Raw genomic sequence first — 9,487 nt, forward strand, 5'->3', positions numbered from 1 at the left:
AAATGTACAACGTGGAATGATGTTAAAACATTTGACTCCTACAGGTGTGTGAGAGAGATTAGGGCGAGAGAGAGAGAGAGAGAGGACCGCCATAGAGGTTCCCATGCAACGGTCCCAGCTGGGGATCGCCTAGGCTGCACCTTTATCCCTCCCCCCCCCCCCCCCCCTGCCTAGGAGGTCCCGGGAATACGGTAAATAAATCATCCTGCCCCCTGTCCCTCACTAATCAAGGCTTAGAGCAGAGCACCTGGGCAGAGCAGGTGACAGACAGTCATATAGTTTAATCCTCACGGTGCAGAAGGTCACACCGTTCCCACACACACATACTGTACAGTATGGATAACAAGCGCTGAAATATATATACCCACCCCACAGCAGGCTGACTGAATCAAGTCACTCTCCACACCGGACACAATAAAGTTAATTCTCTGCCGATTAATTTGGGAGTTCAGCCCACAGAGCAGACTGTGAGAATGGTTAACCACTTATGCTTTGTCCTATACGACGGTGTCGTTGAGCTTAATTGTGGAGTTGTTCTTGTAGGTCTTTCAAAAGTTTCAAAGATGTTGGTGATGTATGACAATATATGCCCAGTTGAAAGTGGTTTTAAAGGGACAAATGTGCAAAATAGAGTTACAGACCCTAAACGGTCCATTTGGTTCAGTGTCAATCATTTAGCTGGGGACCCCTGAAACCCCCTCAAGGACCACTGGGGACCCCTGGAACCCCCTCAAGGACCCCTGGGGATCCCTAGACACTACATTGAGAACCAGTTCCTCAGTGGTCCCCGGGAGTCTCCAGGGGGTCCCCAGCTATTGATAGTTTGCTGGTTAGGAACTAAATGGGCCGTTGTGGGTCTGTCTGTAACTCTTGACAGTGTATAAATGGAACCGGTCCATTTGGCTCAGAGTTAAATGAACACTGAGCATTTTACAGTCTATAGATTGGGGTCCCAGAGAATCTTGAACTTTTTAAAGGGGTGCTAGCTAGCCTCTCCGTCCCTAGCTAGCCCCTTACGTCATGTAGCAGCCAAGTCTACTGTATATGGACTTTTAATGTTTGTTTAGTGCACTAAATGACGGCGTGAGGCGTCATATGGCCGATACAACTCGAGTCGTAATCTGCAGTAATTTCGTTTCACAATCCATTCAGGTCTCGTGGAGGACGATGAGGATGATCATGTTTATTTATTTATTTCTCAATTATTCATTCTCCCCAAAAAATAAGCATGCCCCCAAACATCAGCATGGACCCCCACCTCATGCCGTCATGTGGCTGCCACATGACGGCATGATGTTTGTTTAGAGCGTAGACTGTAGAGTCATATATGGACTTTTAATGTTTAATAAAACAGGGGCGCATGGCCCAATGCATATCAAACAGGAGGTCCTTGACATGAAAAGGGTTGAGAGAATCCCTGGTCTACAGAACACAGGTGTCTGCCTAAAAATAGGGACGGTTGGAACTGAAAGTGGATCAAAAAGGGACTCCTAGATGTTGACAAAAGACAAAAGTCCCCATAGAACACAATAGTGCAGTGTACACTACAGTGAGAGGGGACCCACTCGAACCCCCCCGTCTCCGTCCCTCCACACACACACACACGCACTTCCCCAAACACCACACCCTAGTACCCCCACCCTCCGACCCCCCCCCCCCCCCCCTCTGGCCCCTCCTAGTATCATGTTCTATATGACTTTGGAATTGGCCCAGTGTCTGTTCATTCACTTAGCGTGCACATTTTCCACACGGCCCCCGGAATGTCTTTTACACGTTTTCTGATTCCTCAAAAAAAATAAAAGAGAGAGAGAGAGAGAGAGAGAAATGATGGAAAATAATGAAGGCGGTGCAGAAACCGAAGTCAGCGCTGTGTTCACACCAGATTATTCATTACCACTATAATGTTTTTCTTTCATTGCCAAAGTATGTTTCCCTCGTACGACGAGAAGTAAAAGCATGTGTTGTTTGTCTGCCAGACCAGCGCTCGTTAATCACGACAATATCTAGGAGATTTCCACCCATGCTATATGCACAGTGATTTGCTTCACGTCAGATGGGGAGGGGACCATCTAACACAATAATCCGGCATGAGATCAGATATACGTTGAATTAACGTTTGTTTTTACTTTAACCCATTCTGAACGGGAACCCATTTCGGTGTTGGCATCATGTTATGCTTTACCTATTTGAAAATAGCAGATCTACAAGCTCATAGCGCGCCACCGAGTGGCGCGCTACGAGCTTGTAGGTCTGCTATTTTTGAAAAATCGAAGAACGACTGACATTTTTAGAATCTGATCTCAGGTCAGAATGGGTTCATCAGACCAGTGTGTGTCCAGTGGAAACCTCATATGAATCTGATCTCAGGTCAGAATGGGTTAAGGGCTCAATCGTCACTATTTACATTACATTATTTATAGCCCAGTTATAGTATCATAGTCACTCGAGCAATAACAAAAAAACAGAGATTCCTTGATATGATTCTCATCTGATAGAATTATTACAGAGTCCCACCTACTGGCCTCGTTCCCATTTCCTCTCCTCCTTCTCCGATAAGGAGGTGCACTCCCTGACATTCCCAGCCGCTGTGACGAGGCCTCCAGCAGTTATCGCCTCAACCTGTGACTCTGTAACAATCGCTGCAGCTGTAACACCCATCATCAGTCTAAGAACTGTAACATACCACTCAGTCAGTCACTGCTACCTCGCGGCCTGCTGTTACACTCCAATATACCGTATATGCTGATTGGTTCTCACGGTGTTTGTGGTGTGGGTTTGGGCATAATGAGGTTTTCTACCAAACGGAGACAATATTTAACTAAAAGTATACAAAATAAATGCAACCAAATGGACCCTGGGACTAGTTTAATTCACACGCTTTCATGGAGTCTAAAGTTGTTTAACCCCTTTCTGAGACCTCTCTCCAAATGGTGTTTCTTTAGTTTCGTTATTTTTTGGGGTTCACTGTACAGTACTTGCAGATCGTTTTCTCTGCAGAAAAGATACCCGGGAGAAATTTGTGAGATTCTTTTGGGTTGCTATAGTGCAGTTTGTGTTGCTATAGCAACAAACAAATCTTTATTTGCGCTTGGAATATTTGGCAGCTCCTTAACTTTGCAAGAGCTGCAAAATTATGTTTCCCTTGTACACATAAATCATTACATAACCCCCTGGGGTATATACATGTGTTTAAATGTGTGTTTTTGCTAAAAACACTAATTTGAGGCATTGTTTCATGATGTAAGCATTTGTAAAGTGAGTTAATCTGTGTGAGTGTACTGTACAAAAGTGCAGATAATGAATTACAAGGTTACTTAGGCATGCTGCCATGGCTGCCCGACCTTTTCGCTAACAAGACCCCTGACCCTTCAACCTTGAACTTTTCACAGCGAAGAAAAGTGCCAAAGCTAAGCCTGCACAGCTGAATGAACGCTTCAATGGTGTGTGTGTGTGTGTGTGTGTGTGTGTGTGTGTGTGTGTGTGTGTGTGTGTGGGTGGATCGGGGGGGGGGCATCTCCGGAGACCTCATATGTCATTGCCGTGTTGATAACTTAAATTTATGACCCCTCACCTTCAGCCCTGTGACCTTGTCCAGTAAACTAAACTCCCAAACAACCCACACCCCAGCAGTCAGAAGAAGAGATTTATGATACCCACCCACCACCACACATGCACACAGTTCACCTCCACATAGTCGCCCAACTGTTCTCCTTCATGACTTACGGCCTGTGTTCTTTAGACTCGAGTGGGTGCGGGATTCTGTCTGTCCGTCTGTTCATTTATACTCGCGACACATTGTGAGCTTGCAGATCTTCTATTTTCGCCGAGCAACACCGTCAACACACGACGAGGCATATATAAATCAGGCTTTGGTCTCCGGGGAGAAGCCTGTCACCTGTCAGGGAGAGGCGCGCAGCGTTGCATGTGAGCCCGTAACATGAGACTCATAGTTCTCATGAACGCTTGCCACCCCAGTCTCACCCCCCGCCCCCCTCCTTTCCACTCTCCCTCTCTCTCTCCATTGCCCTTCACCCCCCCCCCCCACCCCCCCACACACCCTTTCCATCACTCTTTCTTTGAAATCAAGCCACTCCTGTTGCAAGGGGCACTGTCAGGGCCGGGGGGGGGGGGGCACTGTCAGGGCCGGGGCCCCATTTATATTCCCCTGCCTCACTTAGCATCACCCAGTGGCTGGCGGCGACAGGAATAGAACCCTGGGCCGGATGCTAAGCGGATCCCAGGCAGGCAGAGCAACCAGCAGGTCTGCCGTGTCACTCTGGAAATCTCCAGCGGCAGCTGTGCTGACAGGGATGAAAGTGATAGTCGTCAGCGTCAATACAACCAGCTGCAGGGGCCATTGTACCTGGGAAGGTTCCACATTTTTTTTTAAATAATAATAACTTCAGTGTCTCACTGAAGTGTAATTTTATTATTGTCGCATAACCACGGCCAAAATAGAAAAAAAGAAAGAAAGAAAATCAGTCAAATAGCTGAAAGACTAAATGAAGAGCATTGCATTGACTTTTTAAGGTGCCGTACGTTGCAAGACATATCAGATCCCAGTCCCCCAAAACACAGACCCCTGCAACAGCATACATGTGACTATATATTCTGCTTCTCATTTCTGCTAGCTCAGTGGTGAAAAAGAAGCGGAAGAATAATAACCTATTTCTCCCTGAGTCTGATTTCAAAGTGAGGTGAGACGAAGGATCTGTATAGCCTATATGTGGCACTGTATGGGGACCCCTGGGAGGGGCCATCGGTCCCTAATGATGTGGGAACAGAATGTTTTGGACTGGACGGATGGAGGGAGGGAGCGTTAATTAGATCAGGAGGAACCGCCCAACCTCTCCTCTCCTGGAGGATATTGGATTTCACATGCTATCACAAATCCTTCTGAATATGGAGCCACCATTCAGACAGATAAGCCAGTGACTCCAGTGACATGAATCCTCTTCAGACCCTTCCAACCATTCATCGAGGGCTTCCAGTGATTCAAGAAGCCATTGTTTGGTAAGTTCATTTGCGAGACCCCCTTTTGCAATGTCACAAAAGAAAAAGATAATTTAATTTGGGAGAAAGAATTCTGAAATCCGTATGGGCCTACTATACGTTGCATCACTTTCACTCGCCGTTTTGTCTTAGATTCTGCCTTTCACGCCTCTCTAACATTCCTGCTTTCCACTTATTCTCTGTGACAGATCCATCCAAACAAAGACCGAAGATCCGTTCCAGAGGGCGTCCCTTATCCAAAATCAACCCGAGTGGAGCCTGTGCCTCGCAGAGCGCCGTGACGACCAGCTCCTTTCGCCTTTTTCTTTTCTTTTTTTTTCTTTTTCCAAAAATACTGTTGGAAGTTGGCAGGGGCGCAACTGTGACCGCTCGCAGCTCAGAAAACACCGCTTTCCCCCCTTTTTTCCTGTGTAATGGAAACCTGTCTGAAGTTGGGAGAGCCACAGAAGCTCTGTGTTATGGTTAAATCAGAGGCCCGGAGAGAGCAGGTGCTTCCCCAGCACTCTGGGGAGACACGTTTGCCCTGGAGCTGCAGACCTGGGATCAGCTTTCGCTACCCCAATTCTGACCTCAGCCACTATGAGCTAATGAGCAAAACTTTCCCCGGATCGGCACTTCGGGGCAAAAAAACGAATTAAAAATAAATAAAAATCTGCCAGTTTTCCTGCACTTGCAGCAGGTCAGTTTACAGTACAGAGGCAGCAGTGTTGCAAGGATGAGGCACACCGGCATGGAAGAGGAGCAACAGGGATGTAAATGTTTTGAAAGTCCAAGAGGGGCTATTCATGGCTCACTTAAATAGGCCATAAAGACAATCATTTATTTCTCAACCATGCTTTGGGGACACAAATTTCACTGTAACAATTTGGTGAAGTGAAACGTCGCAGTAACATTGCACTCTCTCCGTTGACCTTTGTGAGACATGTATGCTTCTAATTTTCCCAGTAACACAAAGAATGGAGAATACATCCATCCACATCAAAGTCAACCCTGAAAATAAAATCCTATCGCCAGAAAATTCCTTGGCCTCCTGTGTGCATTCCTGCAAACCCCGAAACTTCTGTTTCTACGCTGTAGGTATAAGACCTTATAGATAGCGTACATAATGAAAAACACGGTAACAGATATTCAACGTATAGCAACGCCGTATAGTTCCAGATGAACACCGAGGGCTTGAAAGTGGTGGTATTGTTCTTCCATTATCTAGCGTGTTAAAGGTTTGTCGTGTTTACTTGGGTTTTCTCTCCATAAAAATTTACGGCCGGCCGTACTTTCATGTTGGCTGAGTTATGTGGCGCTCTCTGGCAACGCTGCAGTGGGGGGCTTTGATGTGAAGCCATAAAAGCTGGAAGAGAGCAGTCAAGGCAGCACACTGTACCGTGGGTTGAGACAGGACGCTCAGGTCAGAGGAGTCAGCGAGCGATACACTGTGCTGCAGAGTGAACACAGCACAGGTACTGGTAATCCCATTTAAACCCCAAGGCCACGGTCTGAGCAGGACAATAACAAAAGGAGCACATCCAAAACATGGTCCAAAGTGAAATATGACATTCTCTGATTAATGTCTTTGCACAGGTGAGAGGCAGCTGTTCCTGCAAAATGGCAGCCCTTTGAGTTGGGCTGATCACCAGGCAACGTGTAGTCGACGCACTTTGCAAGGGCGAGTTTGCATTAACCCATTCTGACCTGAGATCAGATTCATACGAGGTTTCCACGGGACACACACTGGTCTGATTAACCCATTCTGACCTGAGATCAGATTCTAAAAATGTCAGTCGTTCTTCGAATTTTTCAAAAATAGCAGACCTACAAGCTCGTATCGCGCCACTCGGTGGCGCGATATGAGCTTGTAGATCTGCTATTTTTCAATAGGTAAAGCATAACATGATGCTAACACCAAAATGGGTGCCCGGTCAGAATGGGTTAAGCATGAGTTATTGTTGCTGATTTAGATTCCGAAGCATACAGGGTGCATATAGTCCATGCTCTGACGTAGCCCGTGCTCTTGCATCGTATACTATCGTAGCATGAAACCATGCACTGTATCATCAATCACATTTGACCTGAGACTAAGAGCACAGGGTCAAACTGATTCCACTGCTGGCGTTTTTCCTTTGCTAACAATGTTTCCATTTCAAAGAAATATTACACACTCAGGAGTTAGGACCTGAGTCACCATAAGACCTGAGAACCGGGGAGTGATGAGTTGTTTAAATCATCGCCGCACGCAACCTGAGTGCGGTGATTCTTTCATCATCGCTGAGGATCGATGGGGGAGGCTCTACTGAGCACTCGCCCAGTGAGCTCACACTCACAGAGGCGGGGGCGGGTGGTTGGAACTTGGGGGAGCAGGGGTAGAAAGAAAAGCAGAAGAACTTGGGGGAGCAGGGCTAGAAAGAAAAGCAGAAGAAAAACATCAGGGTGAAAAATCACTGCGGTCAGAAGTACTCTAATTCCCCAGTCAGACTTTCCAATATGATAAAACCAGAAGTGGGAATTAACAGAAGCGAGGATTGTCCTGCACGCCTCAATATCTCCCATTTTTCTTTTGGCTTGAAAAGATGTTGGGAGAGATCTGGTCTGGCTAAAAGCTCTGAGGACTTTCTGGTCCCTAAATGAAGACGGATCAGCGTTTTCTTTCCTGGAGTAACCTGTGTGTGTGTGTGTGTGTGTGTGTGTGTGTGTGTGTGTGTGTGTGTGTGTGTGTGTGTGTGTGTGTGTGTGTGTGTGTGTGTGTGTGTGTGTGTGTGTGTGTGTGCGTAGACGACGTGCGTGCATGCCTGCATTCGTGCATGGGTTCGTGCGCATGCCGAGCCTACGTGCTGTGGTATGTTTAGTTCAGACTTGGTGTAAGCTGTTGACAGAATCATTGGTTGATTTATGTACCCAACAGCTACTGTCTATGGGTCACCAGAGCCTCCACTGTTTATTGTTTATAACAACCAGCCTCCAAGATTCCCAGAGAGCGCCAGACCAAATGGAGCATCACTTTAGTTGAGGCAAGCAGGCACCGAAGTCAAACTGGTTCCATGCACAATTTGCACATACGGTCACGATCCTAATGATTCATTCGGAATCTACACAATCTACAGTATTTAAGCAGACCGACATTCACTCCCTCATGACCAACATCTCTCGCTGCTAAGTATACTTCAAATGACAGTTCGCCAGTGATCAAACTCCCTCCAACTTCCCAGCCTCCTCGCATTCTTTTTCCACTATATGCCTGAATGCCATCCAATGCAGCTTCACATGTATTGTATCATGTTCTTTTAATTTCCGTGTATATCTTCATGTTCTGCCCTATGAGGGGTCTATTGTTGAGTAGAGGTCATCACCATGCCAGGTTTTGTCAAAATGTTATTTTTTGCCACATACAAAATGGGCAGTCAATAATATTACCACATTGACCTAGCCGTAATGTGTAGTGGATTCCTAATGTGCCATAGTGGCTATGTCACATGACACCTGATAGTATTTCCGCATTAATTAAATCAATGTCCTGTACCTATTCTGGAGACTGTCAAGTCAGCCACCTCACTGGCTGTATACAGGCACCAAAGCAGCATGGTCCAAGTCTATTACATTTTGGGGATTTCAATACTAAAATCAGTGCTTTCGTTGCACATTACATGAACAAAATAAGAACGGTATAACATAATGCCATACTGCCAAATAAAATGCAATATCTCTGCAATAGAAAGGTTTTCATCTTGAGGAGTGTCCGACTGTGCTTCACACACTGCACACCCCCTTCCCCCTATAATTTTGTAGTTCCCTAATGCTTTCTTCCCTTGTTTTTCTGTCTCCATCAAAGAGATTGAGATTGAGGAAGAAACGTACGGAACTGGACTGTATGTTCTTGAGGATTTAGGATTTAGACAGTTTTCTGAAAAAGCTATGTTTCTATGTCAGTGGTTCTTCGATTTTTCAAAAATAGCAGACCTACAAAAAAGCTCGTAGCTTGTAGATCTGCTATTTTTCAAAAGACACCAAAAGGGGTTCCCGCCCAAAAGCATGCATGTAAACACATCTCTGGTAGCCTGTGATGAGAGCAGGGCAATGGGCACTGAGGGCAGCATCCTCCAGATCATAAACACACCTCTGGTTGTCACATTCTCTCTCTCCCTCAGTCTGTGACTCCATACTGGCCACTCCCATATCCCATTGCAGCACGCCCAGTTCCATTTACACACCTGTCTTATACCTCATCAGCCCAGCAGTGAACACTTCTCCAATCAACCTGCTCACTATAAAACTGGACTCAGTGCAAACACTCTTTGTCAGTTCATAACCTGTTGGTCATGGATGTCCTGCCTGTTCCTGTGTTGACTTGATGTCATTCTGATTCATGCCTGATTCCTACCTGCATTCCCCTGTGTAAGAAATATCCTATTCTTTATTAAATACTTTATTATTCTACTCTTGTTTGTTGTGACTTTGCCTTGCGTTCAACTCTCTGTCTACATCCGTG

The sequence above is a fragment of the Protomyctophum bolini genome, assembly GCF_963924005.1.
Source record: "Protomyctophum bolini genome assembly, chromosome: 7".
NCBI classification, from domain to species: domain Eukaryota; kingdom Metazoa; phylum Chordata; class Actinopteri; order Myctophiformes; family Myctophidae; genus Protomyctophum; species Protomyctophum bolini.